Source organism: Macaca thibetana, chromosome 12 (genome assembly GCF_024542745.1).
Source record: "Macaca thibetana thibetana isolate TM-01 chromosome 12, ASM2454274v1, whole genome shotgun sequence".
Taxonomy (NCBI): domain Eukaryota; kingdom Metazoa; phylum Chordata; class Mammalia; order Primates; family Cercopithecidae; genus Macaca; species Macaca thibetana.
Window position 1 is genome coordinate 109,927,392 of NC_065589.1, and position 20,095 is coordinate 109,947,486.

General features: G+C 41.2%; 1 protein-coding gene across 4 annotated transcripts in view; it reads left to right on the plus strand.

Annotated features, from left to right (window-relative positions):
• Nucleotides 1-20,095, plus strand: part of NCKAP5 (NCK associated protein 5) — a 977,998-nt gene that overhangs the window by 229,762 nt on the left and 728,141 nt on the right. Inside the window, exon 1 of one of the 4 annotated variants that reach the window (XM_050750928.1) lies at nt 219-6,186. The exons of the other annotated variants lie outside the window; for them this stretch is intronic. The gene's annotated coding sequence lies outside the window, so the exon portion shown is untranslated. Of the gene's footprint in view, nt 1-218; nt 6,187-20,095 lie in introns of those variants that run through there. 4 annotated transcript variants of the gene reach the window in all.

A 20,095-nucleotide genomic window follows, 5' to 3' on the forward strand; every position in this document is an offset into this window, starting at 1 on the left:
GATAGATTTTTTAATGCTGACATATTTTTATATAACTAAAATAAGCTGTGCTTGATCATGTCATATGTGATTTTCTCACATTCCATTGTGATTTTCTTACAAGGCTGAATACAATTTGCAAACATTCTGTTTAAAATATTTCCATTTAATTTTATAACTGAAATTAGAGTTTCTTTTTCTGTGCTAGTTTTATGAGAGTTTCTTTATCTGTGCTAAGGATCTGCTGGCTCAGTAAAGTTAATCATGAAAATGTTTATATTTTTCTCTTTTCTGGTACAAATTAAATTACATGGGAATTATCTATTTCTTGAAATTTAAATAAAATCAGACTCGTATGCTGTATTTGCCTATTTAAAACTATAGCATTTTAGCAACAGTTTTATTACCTTACCTTCTTTTGTGTGCTTCTGTCTCATACTTCTTGTATTCATTTCAGTCATAATGTTTTGCTTAAAAAATACCCATTTTCAAATGCAGTGTCACCCACATAGTCTTACCATTTTTCAAATTGTCTTCCTACTCATTTATGTCTTTTTTTCTTAGTCTTTATGTTGTGTGCTGTTATGTTTGTTCCTTAATCAGAATGCCAGAGAACCGGCTTCCTTAATCAGAACCGGCTTCCTTAATCAGAAGCCGGTTATTTGAAAAGACAAAACAGGTCTTTTCAAATAACCGGCTTTCAGTTTAATTCATTCTTTGTTTGCTTTTGTGTTTTGATGTTGTCCCTGTGCTAGAATATCTTCTCTGAGATTTTTGCATGGCTCTCCCTACTGCATTATGAAAAACTTTCAGCTCAAATGCTGCAGGGAAAATTTTGCTGACTACGTTTCCTGGCTACCCTCCCAATCCCAGAACATTGTACTAGTTTATGTATTACACTAGTTTATGTTTTGTATATCACCGTCAGAAATTATCTACTTATTTTAAAAACTTAAAATAGACTTTTTTTTTGTGGTTTTAGAACAGCTTGAGATTTACAGAAAAAAATGGAAAGGTAGTACAGAGTTCCCATATACCTCTCATCTAGTTTCTCCTATTATTAACATCTTACATTAGTATGGTACATTGGTCACAATTAATGATACACTGGTATTAACTAAAGATCATACTTTATTTGAGTTTCCATACTTGAATAAGGTATGATCTTTAGAACCATTTTTGCATCTCGGGGATAAATCCTCCTTGGTCACAATGTATATCTTTTTGATGTGTTGTTGAATTCAGTTGGTTAATATTTTGTTGAGGATTATTACATCTATGTTCATCAGAGATATTTGCCTGCAGTTTTCTTATAGCGTCTCTGTCTGATTTTGGTATTAGATGATGCTGGCTTCTTAAAATAAATTTGGAAGTAGTCCCTCTACGTCTATATTTTTTTGTTTTTTGTTTTTGGAAGACTTTAAGAAGGCTGAATGTGTAACGCATTTATTTTCTATCTTTCTTTTTAAAATAAAAGCATTTAAGGCTATATATTTTCCTCTGGATTTTACTGCATCACAGTTTTGATATAGGGTGTTCTCCATTGTGGTGTTTATGTCTAAATAACTTGTACTTTTTTTTTTTTTTTTTTTTTTTTTTGAGATGGAGTTTCACTCTGTTGCCCAGGCTGGAGTGCAATGGCGTGATCTCAGCTCGCCGCAACCTCCGCCTCCTGATTCAAGCTATTCTCCAGCTTCAGCCTCTGGAATAGCTGGGATTACAGGTGCCCGCCACCACACCCAGCTAATTTTGTATTTTTAGTAGAGACGGGGTTTCTCCGTGTTGGTCAGGCTGGTCTCTACTCCCGACCTCAGGTGATCCACTCTCCTCGGCCTCCCAAAATTCTGGGTTTACAGGCGTGAGCCACCATGCCCAGCTGTACTTTGTATTTTTATTGCAGTTTCTGTCCTTGGTTTGGTTAGAAGACTCTTTTTTAATGTAAAGGCACTTGAGAGTTTTTGTGTTGTTTGCCTTTTCCTCACTCACTTTAGGGAATTTTCAGTGTTTTCTTTGTGGCCACATGCATAATCATTTTCTGTGATTTTTTATCCCATGAGCATAAAAGAAGACTGTGCATTTTCTGTTTAGCATACCAAATATGCACTTACACGCAAAGACAAACTCTGGGCGCAATCCTCTTCTGACTCCCCATTTGAAATATTTAGAATTTTGTTTTCAGATTCTTTTTGTATTTTCCACAATTATATGCATCTTCTGTTTTAGGAACGAAAACTTTTTAACCTTCATATTATTGCACTTCTCTATACATTATTGTCATTCATTTTGATTTCACTTTATCATCTAGCAATTTTTGCTTGTTACTTCTTTTTTCTTTCTTTTGCTCTGCCCTCTTTTTCCCTTTTGCCACAGGACATCCGTTGCCAGTGTTATCTAGGCCTGAAATGTTTTCTCCCTGTAATTGTAATCCTTTATTCCCTATTTTCTGATATAATCCATAAGCTGACTGCCCCCCTAATTACTTTCCAAAGATGGTTCACATACATACTGTTTTCTGACTGGCTCTGCCTCAGACTTATATGTCCAAATACCAGTTTCTTCTCCACATAGGTGTTTATTAGACTCCTCAAATCTCACAGCCAAAATAGGCCTCTCAATTTGTAGGTCAGAAAGTTACTCTTTCCCCGTTCTTCACCTGTGCGATAATGTTTCCGATGTAAACCATTAAAACCTAGGCAATACCGTGGGTTTGATCCGCTAACCAGGGAGATGTTTGGAACAGAGGATGGTGACTAACTGTGCTTAGAGGGGAATTCCCGCAGACTGACTGCTCTACTCTTTGAAGTGGGCCCTGGCATCCAACGAGGCTCCCTCCTAGGAAAACCATTTAATCATTGGCCTCATTTAGAGTTTAACTATATTTTATGGCCTTCTCAGCTATGAAGTTAAAATTCACAAGGCCCAGAAAATATAAATTACAATAATGCCTTTCATTTTCTTTGTCAAAATGCTTTGAATTGCAAGAATGTTTTTTATTTTTATGACTGTATCAGGTGTTTTTATGGAGGCTGGTTCCCCCTTCCCCTAGGCTTAAACAAATTCTAAAACAGGACTTCTCAAACTGTCACGTGCCCCAGAACCACCAGGGATTTTACAGAAATGCAGATTCAGATTCAGGAGGTTTGGGGCAGCCAGGTGCATCTACTTGTAACACGTTCCTGATAAGGCTACATTGCTAGCCCTGCAGACCACAACATGACTAGCAAGGCAAAGTAGCAAGTAAAATCCTTCTAGGCTTTTACATTTTTGTTTTGGATTTAGTTTCTGAACCCCACACAAAAAGTCAAATCTCTATACTTTATGAAAACATTTTATTTTTCACATTACAATTTTCACCCACCTTGAAAACTCATCTAGGAAGCCTGACTACAAATGGTAGATATTTCAAAAAGTCAACTGAATTTTAAAGAATCAGAACTTGCTGGCTCAGACAAGATGCATAATTATTTATCATATCATATGAAATCACTTCCAAGATGGTGTTCTGGTGTTATCTGAGTAGTAGGAAGTTGGGTGGCCATCTTGGTCGGCCAGGGACTTGTCTGGTGTTAGCAATGACAGTCACACTGATTGGGAAACCTCTGAGGCCTGAGAAAATTGAGAGCATTAACAGCAGCCTGAGAAGGACTCTTTTGTGACCCTGGACAAGTTATAGGGTGTTAATCCTATAACTATGGGTTTAAAAGGCACAGTACTCCCTGACACCTATGAGTTTTCGTGTGTACCTTAAACAATCCATCACTTTTAGTTTCAGTAGAGCAGGTTTAGACCGTAATTACAGGATTGACTTGCCCAGGGTCACATTAAATTAACTGTGGCTTCAAGTTCTCTATCTATACTTTTCTGCCATGATGAGTGCACAATACAGTGGCTTTCTAACTGAGATGAATATTATTCAATTGGATTTGGAGAAATTAGTCTTGCTTTAGAACTTCTCTTTAAGACTTATTAAAAACAAAATGGAAGCAAACAAAAACCTTCCTTTTCTTCTATTTTGTAAAGCTGAGTACACAAGAGATAAATGGAATACATTGTAAATATTCTGTTTTGAAAGTTGAAGTTTCTTATGATTTAATTCTGGAAATGTTAGCTGTATTTGCTAGTTATTTTCCACGAGCTGATAGTTATCTCACCAGTGATGACATTCATAATATTATTTGAAAAATTTACTTCATGTGGGCTAAAATTTACTAAAACTGCCTTTAAAAACCAACTAAAGGTCACATAGCACCTTGTCCTTCTAGTGGGATTGCAAGATAAATGTCAAAAATCCATTCTAATTGGATGCAGACGTCCCTAGGCATTTGGCAATTAGCAGTAACAATTCTTCAATTAATAACATATAATATTCCTAATGCCAAGTGTGTTATATGTTATTAAGCAGAAAGGGTTCTGAGTAAGTCTTGGTTTAAAAAAAAGAACAGGCTTGACTGAGGTGCGACTTCACTTCACTTCAGTTTCATGATGATTCAACATTCGATGCAAATGTACTAACGGGCTGAAATCAAACTGTGCTTCCAGGATATGAAGGAGAGGTCTGGAGTGTCATTCTGCTTACAATCACTGACTGGCTCAAAAAGGTCTTGAGCCACAACCAAGAAGCAGGCATTAGCTATGGGTCATCAGTTTTCACTGGAATGGTGGCAATGTCAGTTAGTATTTGTCAAAACCCTAAATACCTTGTAGTAAAATATTCCAACAGACTGTAAATGTTCATCTTGGAAACACTCGGGAAAGTGTGCATGTGGAACTAGAAAATTGTCTGAGAAACTGACTAATAAAGCTGCTTCCACGCAGAGAGGCTCCTGAGCTTGGAACATGTCCCAAATTAGATGTATTGAGATCCCCAGGCTGTGTTTTGCAATTCAAATATACCGGGACTTTCCGTGGCAGCCCCTTAGACTCCCCAGTGGTGGGGTCCTTTGAATGTTCACACATAAATGGGGGTCTTTGTTCTCTGGTGCGTGAAACTGAAGTAAGTTTTGGTAGAAAAGGGATTGCATGGATATATTTGAGAGCCATGCTTTGGTGGTAAATTCAACCTTAAAATCCCAAAGTGAATAGCTTTTGAGGCTTCTGATCATAGATGAAGTTAAAGGCTGCAGTTTTAGTGATGCCAAGTGGTTCTGCATATCCATCTCTATTATTTAAAAGAGTCATCAACACTTCATTAAGTGTCAGGAAATGTTGCCTTAGAAAAGTCATAGAGAGATTAGGAGGGCATGTGAGAGATCCCTGTTTACGTTTGGCCAAGCCTGTTTGTACCAGAATAATTCCTTTGACCAGAGAAAAATGTTACTCTGTGACTTGAATTCTTCTTTTCCCGGTCCTGAAAATGGGTCACAGACAGTTCCTTTATTCACTGGGTTTATCTGCACTTTCAGCTCTCAGAAGAATCCCCCTAGATTTGTAGCACCAAGGGATCTATAGGATACAGCCAGCCTTCACTGTTGAGACATATTTGTTCAGGACACAACTTACCAAAAATCACACAAACAATAGCAACAAGGAAGGGCTGCCCTCTTTGATTTCATATTCTGCAATTTGCCTGAGGCATTTACGTAAGCAATCCTGTTCATCTGTAGGACCATAGAGCAACCTGTGCTGGGAGTAAGCTCCTTGAGGACAGAGGCCACATATGCATCATCCTTTTGTCTTCCTGATATAGCCTGGTCCATGAGAGATGTCACTCTGTGTGTTGCCATCTTTAGGAATTCTCTGGCTTTATTTGCTCCATCCCTCCCCAGCCAGCCTGGAATGGGAGTGTCCCCTGCAGTCTGTGCTCCAACACAATAACACATACCACATTATATTGCCTGTTTCCTCCACTAGAATCTGGGAAGTGGATCTTTCATTTCTATATCCCCAGTGCCAAATGCAGTAGGTGCTCAGTACACGTGGAAAGAGATGAATGAATGGAAGGCTCTAGATAAAGGTTAGCTGAGTTGAATTGAATAGAGCAGGCATACCCTCTAGCTATCACTGGGGTGGGATTTAGTGCAGGTGATGTAATGTGACTTGACAGGGTAGTTAAATATTGACAGACAGGAGGAAGCACACTGGCCCTGTTCAGAAAGAGGAAAGTAAGGGCTGACTGAGGCTGTCAGATCAGAGAGCTGAGGCTGGAAGTGGCTGCAGTGGTCCTGATGACCCAGCTGAGGTCACTGGTTGGCTCTTGCTTCAGTAGAGGTAAGGTTTGGATCCTGGCTGGGAAGATAATGGATTGTGATGTGAGTAAACGCAGGCTGTGCCTGTGGCTTGGAGATGGGCTTGCATCCCAGACACTCTCTGCTGGCTGCCCACTCGTATATAGCTCAGACTGATCCTCATTTAAGGCAAGAAACATGAATTCTAGTTGAATCTCTCTCCCCTCTCCTCACCTTATCCATGCTCCTTAATGATCTGTGCTTTTATGTAACCTCTTAAAGTGATTGGGGCTGGATGCTGATTCATGCATTTCGAGTGCTCAGGTGAGGAATTTGTACATATGAATTAATTTGTAAGCACTCTGTGATGTTAATGATTAGAGACATGTGTAACAATAGAATTAGGAGGCATAAACATGTTCAGTGCTACCTGGATGCTGCTTTATATAGGCAGGAGTGGGGTAGGGAGGGAAAACTGCATTAGGCAATGTTTTTAGCTCTAATGTGGAATGAGGGAGCAAGCAGAGGTGAGTTCAAGGAGGATATTGGGTAAGTGAGAAAATGCCAACAGACAGCAGACAGAGAATTGTTTTAGGCGAGTCTAGCTCTGCATTTAGAAAAGCATGCATGTCACCTTGGGGGAAAAAAAAGTCCCCATTTGACTTTAGAAAGACTGTTGAATCTGCTGGCATGGCTCAGGGTAGCTCTTCGGGAAAGAAGAGTTGGTATCCTGCTCATCATTAAATAGTCACATACAGTAATAAGAACCAGCAGAGGCAAGTGTCTATTAGTTCCTTGTCTTTAGAGAAGGAGAAAACGCTGGGTGACTGCTGAGCAGCAGCGGGGTGAGGCAGGCTGTTTGGGAGTCAAATCTGGTTCAGATCTCAGCTTAGCAAGTGACGAGGTAGAGCCGCTTAATCTCTGTGAGCCTTTATTTCTTCATCTGTGAAATGGACAGAATAAAACCTCCTGGCAGGTTGCTGTGAGGCTTGAATAAAATGTATAAAAACACATCGGACTCTGCCCGGCCCGTAGCAGCTCACCCCAAAAGTATGAGTTCCCCTTTCCCGATTTCAAAAGGCTTATCCTATTTTATCTTTTTGAAGTAACATTTTTATTGAGATCTAATTTACATACATACATACATACTTTGCACCCATTAAAGTGTACTATTCTCAGAGTTGTGCACCCATCACCACAATCCAGTTTAGGATGTTTTCATCACTGCAAAAATAAACCTCATAACCAGTATCAGTTTTTTCTCATGTCCTCCCAATGTCCCAGCCCTAGCCTGGCTGGCAATAATCTGGCTCTTTGGAATTTGCCTATTCTGGACATTTCGTATACATGGATTGTACAATATGTGTTGGCTTGCAACTCGTTTCTTTCACTTACCATAATATTTTCAGGATCTCTCCATGCCGTAGTATACATCAGTGCTTCATTTTTTAATTGCAAAATAATACCCCATTGTACAGGTATAAAATACATCATTTATTAATTTATCATTTGATGGAAATCTAGGTTTCTACATTTTGGCTATTATAAATAATGGTACTATAAAATTCATGTACACATGTCTGGGTGGACAAATGTGTCTATCTTTTTCATAGTGTCTTAAAACTAATAGATTCTCTTAGCCCATCTTCCCCAAAAGATATTAGAAAACACTGTAGAGAATATGAGGGCAGGCCCCCTTTTACTCAGCAGAAATGGGCAGAAATGTCAACATGGTCATCACTTTCCTTCAGAATATTGGAATACAAAAGTGGGTCTTCAGCAATGTTGAGTCTTATGCAAAAGTGAGTAAAATAAACCAGTCTCGTGAACTGCCTTGTGAATGTGCGTATGTCTCCAGGGCTATACACATTACCACTATAGGATTGGGGGTATGTCATACTATGTTTTTTTGTCTCTTTGTCCTTTGCAGGAATAATTATGAATGGTTTTGCTGAGTAGGAAAATAGAAACAGCATGTGGTAGGGAAGGGTTTGCAAAATTAAATGTGTAAATAGGAAAATCATACAAATGAGTGAAATGGATGGTTAAGATGAGCGTCTGTGTGAGTGTGGAGATACATTCTAAATCACCTATGGCTTCATCATCAGGGAGACCTTAGGGAATGGTAATGAATGTGGCAAACAAAAGAGTACATGTTTCATCTAAAAAGGGAAGGAAATATTGGAACTCCAGCTGTAGGCTCATGTTCCTATAATTATGTTCCATGTAGGTACATGGCTCACCTAACCATATCTTCTCCTTTTTCAAGATAACAATTTAAAATTATTTTTAAAAATCCACTTTATGGGCCAAATGAAATATATCTGTGAACTATATTTACTTCATTAGAGATCAGTCTGTGGCCTTTCCAGTGGGATAAATCTTATTACTGGGAAACCACAAGATTTGGGGACAAATTCCAATGTTGTCCCCCTACTAATTCCATTACTCTTTGTTGCTATTTCTTGGACCCTCTATTTCTTCTTTGGAAACTAAAGGAATTTGGTAAAATGTGCTCACATGGTTCTTTTTACCTTGAACATTCTAGAGTGGCATGACTGCCACGATTCAGGGTTCTGTCTCGGATAGCAGCACAGAAGCATTAGGGACAGAAGAAAAGAGTTCCAAGTGACTACAACCTTAAGAGGCAGGCGTGCTCTAAACAGCCTCCTTCACATGTCTTGTAGTGCAAATCTGCTTGGGACAAAACCTCTCAGCCTTTATCTGAAAAGGTCTTTTAAGTTTGCCTTCATTTTTAAAAGAAATTTTCTCTGTAGAAGGCTTTTTTTCTTTCATTGTGACTCAATATGCCCTTGGTCTGAACCCACACTAAGGGTAAAAAATTCCACCACTTTATCACTGTGTTGAAACACCGAGGTTTGTTTATTTGTCTATTACTTCAAAATTTATTTAAGACTGACCTATTAGAAACACTAAGGGCAATGGAGTTTTCTAGTTCTGTTATTTGAAGATTTCATGGAGAAACGTTTCTAATTGAAATGTCCCAAACTGCAGAGGTCACAGTTTAATCAAAGAACTGGGTGTTTGCCTTGCACTGGTATATACTACCCAGTTTTGCTTGATGTTGGGCTATAGACCTGGGAGGGGCAAGAATAAAATAACAGCCCCCATACCATCTTGAACTATGTTCTTGAATCCTCCATTTGTCCCCTGATCCTTCTCTTTTCTCACTGCTAGTCTGGTTGGGGAGTAATTTATTAAAACAATACAAGGAGCCAAGCACTTTTGTATTTGGGAGTAGCCCCGAGGTCTGAACAGTCTAATTACTACATCCTTGGGTTCAGTGTGCTTTTCATTCCTTTTATAATTTGTTCCTCCAAGCCATCCTATGAGGTAGAACAGAGCTATTGTCGCTGTTTGACAGTTAAGGAAATTGAGGTTCTGCACTTGTTGGAAGTCTCAGAGTTGATTAGCTGCAGAACTGGAATCAGAATGCCCATCACCCAAGGTACTTGTCAATCACTTAGCCACAAAGACAATTCCCATCTCAGTTAAGTAAATCATTAAAGCAAGGTCAAAGAAGTCCTGTGTAGCAGCTTCTAATGCTAGCCTCTGAGAAAATATCTGTTGGAAAGAGCAGTTTGTGAAGGCTTAAATCATATGTTGCACATATTTAAATGAAGTGGGTCTCAACATTTTTTCCTATTGACTCCCTACATCCGGGCAAGTTTGCCTTCAAACCTCTTGACTGAAAAATCACAGCTTTAAAGTTCATCTAAGAAATGTATTCCCTCTGTCACTAATTTTAGCGTCTAACAGCGCTCCCTGTTTGAAATGTTTTCCTTATGTCAACCAAATTTCTCACATTGCAGTTTACATTCATTTTCTCCTACGCCTTTTCTTCTCACTCAAAATGTCGAACAGCTGGTCACATTCACGACATAATAGCTTTTTCACCATTATGGCCTACTTGACCCACCCCACCTCCAGCCTTCTCTTCTCCAGGCAAAATAATACCAGGGCTATTTAGCCTTTGCTCCCAGGTCCTGTGGTTCCATCCTTTGATCTACACTGTGGTTCTCCTCTGAATCCTCCCGTTGGAGGCCCAGGAGGACAATAGCTCCATCTTGTCAAAAGCGCACTGAGGCCTCTCAAATGAGAGGTAACAAAGCCTGGGGCTCCCATCCCAACGCCTCGGATTAGCATATTTCCCACATTGTGCACCTCGACAGCTCTCTGCTGGGAAGGACACCTGCCACTGCTCTGGCAGTTCACGGTCACTTGCCAGACTGACCCACTGTGCTCGCAAAATCAACCTGGGAAAGTGGGCCTGGGGTTGATTCCAGGCTGCGCCGTCTTTAGGAGTGCTGTGGGCTCACCTAGTGGGACAGAAGTGCATGTCTTCCAGGGGTGTGAAGGAGGTAATCGGGGTTAATGGGAACTTGCCCTTTGAATTGCCAAAAATGAGATACTGAGAGAGCTGGTCGTTCTGGGCCCTCTAGGACTGATCTGAGCAATGTTCCACGTGTCGGGGCCAATAATCAAAAATAGCCAAATGAGTCAAATGGAAGAGTTGCCTGTGGTCCTTAAAAGAAGGAAACAAACAAATCCCTGCCTTTTTTTTTTTTTTTTTTTTTTTTTTTTTAACATACCTTCCAGGGCAAAAAAGAACGATATTTTCATTATTCATATCAAAGAGTAAGGAGAAAAGTGTTTTTTATTTTAAGCAACATTTCAAAAGCAGAGTATCTGGCAACGCTTTTACTAAGTCTTGTGTTTCTCACTCTCATTCTAAGCATTGCCCCACCCTCAGATGCGTGCAAAACCAAATGTTTGGCAGGGAAAGGAGTTTCATAAAATAAAAAGATGCTACACTTGGAAGTCTTTTTTTCCAAACTTCGAGGAAGTTGCCTGCTGCTTTGGAACTAGCGTTTTCTCCAGGATAAACTCATTTGGTCCGGGGCGTGAGCCGCCTCTCACCCTACGCTCGGAATGGTGAGTCTGAGCTGAGTAGAAATGCTTTGACATGATAAAAACAAAAACAGCCTCTAAACATTCCACAGGTTGGGGCTATTTCAGTACAATGTGAACCTATCTTTTTTTTTTTTTTTTAACATAATGCCAAAGCAGATTATTTCCAATGCCAAGTTGAGCATTAGCCCTCAGCTCTGAAAGTCTAGTTTAACAGTAGAGTGTAAACCGGAATCTTTCAGAACTAGAGCCTTTTCAAGAAGCCTGAAGTTTCCATTTGCTGTGATCCGTTTCAGAAAGAGCACAGAGGAACAGCTTCTTTTCTCTTTTACGGCTGCCAGGTTCTCAGAAATCATGAAGGTAGTTTTGAGAATGTGAAAAAGTTGTTCCAGAAAAATGTCATTTTCATCCCTATACATTGAAAAATGATTTCTGAAAAACAAATCCAAAGGGTATCTCTACGAAGCCCCTGTGGGAAATTTCCCATCTCTTGGAATCTGGAAAACAGGACACATGTCTTTGCTAGGAAAGGATGACTAGAGCAGAATTTCCACTAGTTTTATTCTCTGAAGGAAAAGTCTTCATCTGTCTTAATGCTGATTACACCCAGAGCTCCACAGAGCGCCTGGCATGAAGGAGGTGTTTTCTAGAAATTTGTTTAATGTTTAATAAGCTGCCAAACTGTGAAGAGGTAGGAGAGACCTGATGTTTATCAGAGCCAAACAGAAACTTGACATCTCTCAGCAGCAAAGAGAAACATCGCTAAGTGAAAATCAGAAATATTTTATTCCCTGTGACTACTGTTCTAACACACTTACCTCACCAAAATCCAGACAAGTTGTTTATGATCTACCACTCACAATATGTTTTACTTTTGCTCAGTTAAACTCATCTCTGGGAATCAAAACGGTATTTGATCTCTGTCTATATATCTGTAACTCTACAGCTATTCAAAATAAATGCATCATTTCAAAAAATGGAAGGAGAAAACAGTTGTTTTCAAAAGCCTTAGAAAGAGAGCCCTTTGTATACAGATAGGGGATGTGTGGTTGTGACAGTGCATTTGAATAAGAAATAAAAATAGCACTTAGAGGTCAAGCTCTATGTTGGGGATTGGGGTTTAGCTTAATTAAGGAAGCAGCAAATTATTTGCACGTTCTGCAGCCCAGTGGTCAATGGAACCCCTGGTGACCAAACACACTTGTTCAAAGTGAGAGCCAGAGCCTCCTTTGACCTATAAATGTATTATCTAAGGGAGTATGGTCAGCTGGCTCCCAAAGTGACCTGGGCCTGCAGCTGCTCTGCCAGCTGGCTGTCACAGGCTTGCAGCAGAAAACGTGGAGAGGACTCATGGCGTCACCAGATGCCTTATAGCAGAGTCCAGCTGATGCCCCACACAGCGCAAACCAATTCTGTGTTTCATATGAAACGACTTGGCTTGGATGTCATAGCCATTACTTTCAATACAGTAGAGTGAGTATCTCACATTAATAATTTAATTTTCCAAATGCATGAGCTGTGGTCAGATTAGTGGCCACTGGCAACAGCCAAATCTCAGACTACAGGCATTTTGCAAGGAATTTCCAGGATACAATTTCTTTGGCCATGACATGGTACAAATGGCAACATGAATAACCCCATTTCTGCCAGTGTGAACCGAGGCAGCATCAGCGGGGGCGATGGGGTTGAACTAACCTGAGTAATCAAACTGAATCAATCTGGGACATAATGGACAGCAGCAGCTTGGCCTGTGTATTTACCAATTTGTAAAACAACTAAGCATAGAGTGAGCATATTGCAGGTCAAAGTTCAACACTAGGGCGGGACGGAGAGAGCCCTATCAGTGAATTCTTGATTCAGGCCACTGGAAGGACCATTAGCCAGGACCTACATCTGCCCCTGAATTTTAAATGTAATTTAACTCTCCTGATAAGTTAACTCATGTGTTAAGGAATATGTAAAAATATCATGCTTTCTCCTTATTATTAGTTTGTGTGCTATAATATTCCACCCTTAATAGACTCCTTGGGAGGAAAATCTAATTTTCATAGTAAAATTCAGAGAAAGCACCACTATTAGAATGGCCTAACCAGGAAAAATGCCAGCTCGAGTATGATGTGTAAGAATGTGCATGGTGAGAGGTGGTGTAGGGAGGTGGGACCATATATTGAGCAGACTAAAGGTTGTACAAAGTATCATTTAATAACTACAGATATGTATCTAAATCTGTGAGTCCATATAGTGCTTTCTTTGGTGCAACAAAAATGACCTGAATTTATCCTCCCTGTCTCTGCCCCATTGGCTATTTTGCCCTTTGCTGCTTAGTGATAATGGGAACGCTGCATTGCCTTTGGGGTAAATGATTCCACTAGAGTAATTTACCATGTGGAAACCAAAGGGGACAGGTTTCTAATGTGGAAAATGTTTTAACCTCAGAAAACGAAAAGACAGACTCCATTTGGAATGGCACCTTGTCTTGGAATCATAGACTGCACATCTATGGAGTGTTCCAATTAAACCTTGTGTCTAGGTATTTCCAATTTTGGTATATTAGACCTTACCCTAATACCTGTTTCATAAATAATTTCAGAGTATTTATGACTTTAAGAACTCACTGTATTTTATGTGGCTCCTGAGTTATGACCGAAATTGCTGTGGCGTGACATTTAGTATGTCATTGATTTTTCTTGGAACCCATCCTAAGTGGTTCTTCTACTGTAGGAGAATACTATAATGATGCCTATTATGTGCAAGGCCCCAAGGGCACCAGGATAGTGAGGTGTCCTTGTGTTCTTATTCATGATGTAGTGTTCAACTCCAGACAAATTGTGTGAACTCAGATGACCTCTCGGATGGCCAAGTCTTTAACTCTGTCCCTCTATATAGAAACCAGAAAAATTTAATGTCCATTGGGACCAGGCAAATAACATAACTAGTGAAGCAGGCTGGATGGAGAAGGGGACAAAATGGAGATTGTAATGCCTGTCTGAAGGCGTCAGATGCTTCTCTGCGTCTTCTGATTGTTACGGGAGAACACGTTATTGTGGGAACACAGGGTGGGCCTGCTGCTGCCGGATCTTCCAACCTCTCAAGAGAAGCTGGAAAATGAACTTTTTAAAAAATTGTGACATCTTCTGATTTATGAAGTTTAGCTCATTAAAATGTTTTATACCTGGTTTTGAAATCATTGTAGATTTGCATGCAGTTGTGAGAAATAACACAGAAAGATGTACCCTTCCTTGCTTCCCCTAATGATAACATCACACATAAACTATAGTATATCACCACTAGGATCTGATCTTACCAGTTCATTCCTTTTAAACTCTGTACAGGCCAGTCACAACACATTTGAGGGCTAGCCTTAGTCTAGCTCACTACTTCTGTTTGCAATCTGTATACATTACAGTCTGTCTAGATTTAGGGGAGCAGCCCATGCCTCTGCGTCCTAACAGCTGAAGCTAAAGAAGCCATTTGCAACATTACTAGAAGGTCGACCTCTCCTAGTACTTCCTTCCTGGATGCTTGTCCAGTCTTCCAGTTTGCAGACCAGTCCCCATGTGCCTATAGCTGTGTGCCTGGCTTGGGCCTGTGCTCTGACACTTGTACCATCTCTTCCCCCTGTGCATCCACACCCACATGGTGAGCTCAGCTTCTACTCAAACTTGGTGGGCTCTGCATGTTTGCTCCAGGCAGGCCAGACCTGCAGGCTTTGGCCCATGACATGCCTTCTGGGCTCACAGGACTCTCACATTTGCTTTCTTCAAATTCCTTCCCTGCTCCCTCTCCTTCGTCCCTCCCTCCCTGCAGAAGGTAAACCATTGTAGTACACTTCAAGGTGGTAGGTACCCAAGGTATTTATTTGTTTGTGCCAGAATTTTGAAACCTCAAATGTTTCTTTAGATAAAGCGAGTCATAGTTTGGGGATGACAACTACAGAGGTTTTTAAAATAAATATTTGACATAAAAGCTAGTTTTCTAGGGTAAATGGCTTTAAAGCCTCTGTGATACTGATTTAAAAGTTGCCAATAAGGTTTTAGAAAGCTTGGGATAAAAATCATACTTCTAGAGTTCCTTCTGGTTTATGATAATTACAGGAAAAAGTTAAGGTCTTCACTTTTGTCCAGTTAATTTTTGTCTTGTTGCCTTTGAAGTCACCACAGTAGAGGTCATTCCTGGTCAACAGTGAATGACAGAAGGTGGGAAGAAGCATCTCAGCACATTAATGAGGGACTTGAGTCTTGTGAGTATGAAGGCCAAGGTCAGAATAAGAAATTTGGAATCAGGAAAGAAAATGTGGGGCAGAGCCTTGCACCCACACTGCACATGGTGACTGTCTTGGTCTGGGCTGCTGTAATAAAGTACCATAGACTGGGTAGCTTATAAAAATGCAAACTTATTTCTCACAGTTTCGGAGGCTGGAAGTCTGAGATCAGGAGCAAGCACGGTCAGGTTCTGGTAAGGACCCTCTTCCAGGTTGCAGATGGCTGCTTTCATTATCCCCACATGGCAGAGAAAGAGAGGGCTCTCTGTGGTTCCTTTCTATAAGGACACTAAACCCATTCATGAGAGCTCTATCCTCATGAGCTAATCACCTCCCAAAGGCCCCACCTCCCAATAACATCACCATGGGGGCTAGAATTTCAATATATAAATCTGCGGAGTACGTAGACATTCACTCCATAACAGTGACTGCTGTGACCATCAGTGGGCCGCAGGGCAGAGCCAGCTGCCTTATCTCTGATATGTGGATGAACACGAGTTGGAGGCAGGAACAGTGAAGCTTAGTTTGAAGCCTCTTCTCAGATGAGAGTAATCATTCTCACCGAGCAGACATGGTGATTCTCAAGTGTGTGTACATCATGGGGAGGGATTATGGGAAGGAGAAGAAAAATAAAGATAATAGATTTAATAAACCCAAAGTCGAGTTTTGCTAGAGCTAAATACTTCCTTTCTGCACTTCCACACTGTTGAGCTTGTGGATTGTTGAGCTTATGCCACCCTTACTAAGCAAGATAAATAGCTAAATCATCCCTGGTTCTCCCCTTTTTTCCTCCCAATCAGAGCAGAGCGCACAAAGGTATCCGCCCCCTCCCTGCCCCCCGTTGTTTCGTGCTGCTCCTAGCTTTTCCAAGCCCTGTTCCCAATTTTACTCTGAAATCTCAGAATCTCCAAGTGTCCTAACCAAAGCTGCCTGCCCCTCCACCAGCCCCAGTGGAATATGAATGGTGTATTTATCCTTGTGTACACTCATCGGTGATTCCTCATCCTGCTGCAGATCCTTCTCTTCACCCCACACAGCTCTGACTGAGTCTTGCAAGTCCTGCACTCACCTTTCTTAGTGGCACATTCCCCAGTCATTAGCTGGAAGCCCTCCCTTCCAATACGTATGCCAAAAATATTATAAAGTTTGCCAACACCCACTCCAGGGCTCCAGATGTTTCTCTGCCCCACACCCATACACAGGACTCTCTGCAGAAGAGGACATGGCAGAGGCCGGGTCCTGGTCTGCTACTACTGCTATATGTGACATGGGCAAGGGACAAAGGCTTTGGAATTCAGTGTTCCCATTGGAAAATAAGAAGATGCAAGATGGATCATTATGATCCTCATTTTATAAGTGAACACACAAGGCTGACAGGATTATAGGAAACTTTTCCAAGGCCCCACAGCTGGTTAGTGGTGTGGCAGGTCTGAATTCAGAAGAGACTCAATGTTGATTGGATTTCAAGCATCCAGTGCAGACTGCCAAGGGGAGAGAAGTGGACTTCCCCTTTAAATTCAATTATTTAAATCCCTGGGGACCTGTTGATAACTACCAGTGCTCCCAGCGCCTCACCCCATAGAGATTCTGATGTAGTCTTGGGGTGGGTAGAGAGTTTAGGTATCAGTAGTTTTTAAAAGCATCTAACATGATTTTAATATATAGCCATGGTAAAGAATGATTTATGTACATCAGTGGTTTTAAATTTAGGATGTATCAGAATCATGCAGAAGACTTACTAAAACATACTTCATTGGACTTCACCCCCTGAATTTCTGAATTTGTAAGTCTAGGGTGGGACTGAGAATTTGCATTTCTAAGACGCTCCCTGTGATGCTGCAGCTCTGGGGACCACTCTGAGAAGCACAGAGCTGGATGGCAAGTGGGAATGGAGGAATGGAAGTAGATTTTAATATTTGTTGAGTACCTACTAGGTACCAGGCAGCATGGTTATGTTATAGAATTGAACCAATACATGACAATTAATTTTCCCAAGAACCTTTTGATGTAAGTGTGATTATTCCCATTTACTATATGAAGGAAACTAAACCTCAGAGAAGCGAAGCCTGTGCTTCTCAAACTGGGATATGTGGGGATGTAGCAGGGGGTTATGAAAACTGCACGATGAATAACACATAACTTCTGGGGCCATGAATTTCATTGACATCAGCTATGCTCTTTGTTGAACAGGCTTGGACAGTTTGAGGGGGAAATGTCTCTGCTACCCGTATGTTTATTATCTTACATGTGATGTCTATTCTAAGTAACGGAGCCAGCAATGAGCAGTAGATGGTTAAATCATGGCTGTAAATTCTTCCCATTCTACTTCATACTTGGCATGAAGAGACAAATGGTGATTAAAATGAGACTTGGGAGTTGCTACTATTACCCTGTGGGCATTGTCGCGTATCAAAGCAACCTTGAGCCTTTGCTTTGCTGAGTCTATGATTGACTTTTATAAAGGTGTGGCGTGGAGTTTCCTTCATTAGAACATGTCTAGTACCATTTTTATTAGTCATTAGTTCTGTTAAGAGGACATTTTTAAAATAACCTCTTAACTACCATAGTTAGTGTAAGAACCTTTTTTGGTCATTTGACTAAAAGTTTATTCTTATATAGTCTATAGTTTGATCCTCCATAGCAAAGTCTGAATAAATACATTTGTTATAGAGTCATCTCTTACAGATCCCATGGGAAAGCATTTCTTTGCCGTTTTTAAGTCATGGGCTCCTTTAGAAATCTGATGAACAACCTAGACCTTTTCCTACAATATTGCATACACATGCACACACACCCCTTGATCTTTAGGGTGTTCTCAGACAACTAAAGCCCATCATGAACCCTAGCCTTGGGCTCCAAAAGCCCCCGCCCAACTCTGTAAACTTCTCCATGACAAGGTCTGTACCTGGTCTGAACTTGTATCTCTGCTGTCTACATGTTAGGGATATTCACCACTGTGGCACGAACAGGGCTTAAAAATCCAGCAAGACCCATGACTTGCCCCTCTAGGGAAGTCACCTGAATCTTGATTCCTATAAGTCTGTTGTAAAGTCATTGCTACAAAGAGTTTATTTTATTTTTTATTTTTTTCTGAGACGGAATCTTGCTCAGTCGCCCAGGCTGGAGTGCAGTGGCGCGATCTTGGCTCACTACAAGCTCCGCCTCCCAGGTTCACGCCATTCTCCTGCCTCAGCCTCCCGAGTAGCTGGGACTACAGGCGCCCGCCACCATGCGCAGCTATTTTTTTAAATTATTTTTAGTAGAGACGGGGTTTCGCCATGTTAGCCAGGATGGTCTCGATGTACCCGCCTCGGCCTCCCAAAGTGCTGGGATTATAGGCGTGAGCCACAGCGCCCAGCCGCTGCAAAGAGTTTTAATTGCCCAATGCCTACAAAAACGGTAGAATCCTGCCTCTGAGATGTTTAGCGTCTGCTTCTAGCAAACCTTTCAGTAAAGATGGTGGGTGAGACACTAAAGGGACAGAGAGCTGGGACTTTCCTGAGCTGGGGCAGTGGGTAGTAAGGTCCATTTTTACGCCTGTGCTAATACACATTGATTTAATAAATGTTTACATATGTGTAGGGAAATCTGGTCTGAGGTTTGCTTTCATTCTAACTCAGTAGCAAGGTCAAGCTGCTTCAGTATCTGCCAAATAGAATCTAAATATTTTGTGGACCAAATTGATTCACAGCACTTCAACTCCATGGCAAATGTGCTTTTAAGAGAGATTCCATATATTAGCTTTTACTGTGGTAACAACCCAGGAAAAAATTAAGTGGCTTACAGTATTCCACATTTATTCCTCATTCATGGTCCTGTGTGTCAGCTGTGGCTCCACTGGGTCCCTGCTGTGTGTGGCTGGGCTTGATTCCAGGCTTCAGGATGGGCTGGGGTCTGCTCCTCTGATCTTCTTGTCTCAGTGCCCAGACTCCAGTGGCAGCCCCACTGCTGTTCAGGGGACACCAGGTTCTCAAGGTGGAGGCAGGCCCACAGGAGGGGCAGCAGAAAGGCTCTGCCAATGGCTGGCACACCATTACTTCTGCTCATGTTTCACTGTTTAATGGTAGTCCCATGGCAAACCCTAAAGTCAGCATAGCTGGGAGGTGGTATAGACTTCTCTCACCAGCAGGAGTAGGAGGGAAAGGGGAATCGTGAACAAATAATATCATCTTTCACCCTGTAAATTAAATAACAGGGCCTTTCTGTGTCCCCAAGTCACCAGCGTGATGCCAACTGCAATCAGTTCTTCAAGCATTAACTAAATATTTGTGGATTGCTCTACATTTTTGGGATGAGGGTGAGTCAGCAATGTAGAGGGGGTAGGTCTGGGCCTTGAGGCTCTTATAGTCTTGGACAGTAGAAATTATTTCAGTCTCAGGGAGCATGTAAGTATATTATGGAACAACATTCAGAGACGGTTGAAAAAACAAATGCTGCACACAAAGTGAACGCAAAATTTATGCCATGCGAAAATCCATTATACAAGCAGTAGTATTAGGTCCACTGTTCCATTTTAGCACAAGCTGTGCCTCGAGCCTTAAGGACAGAGGAGAGCTCAAGGGATCTGTGACTCTCCTCATCATTGTCATGCCTCCAGTCAGATGGTTTGCCCCCAAATCAGCAGTGGGAAGGAGAAAGAAAAATACAATAGAAGGCCAGACCCAGGCCCTGGCTCCCCAGTGGACTGCACTACTCCAGGGAAACCACTGAATTTCTCAGGGCCCTTTGATTTTTCAGTTGTGAAATGAGGGCTGTGGAC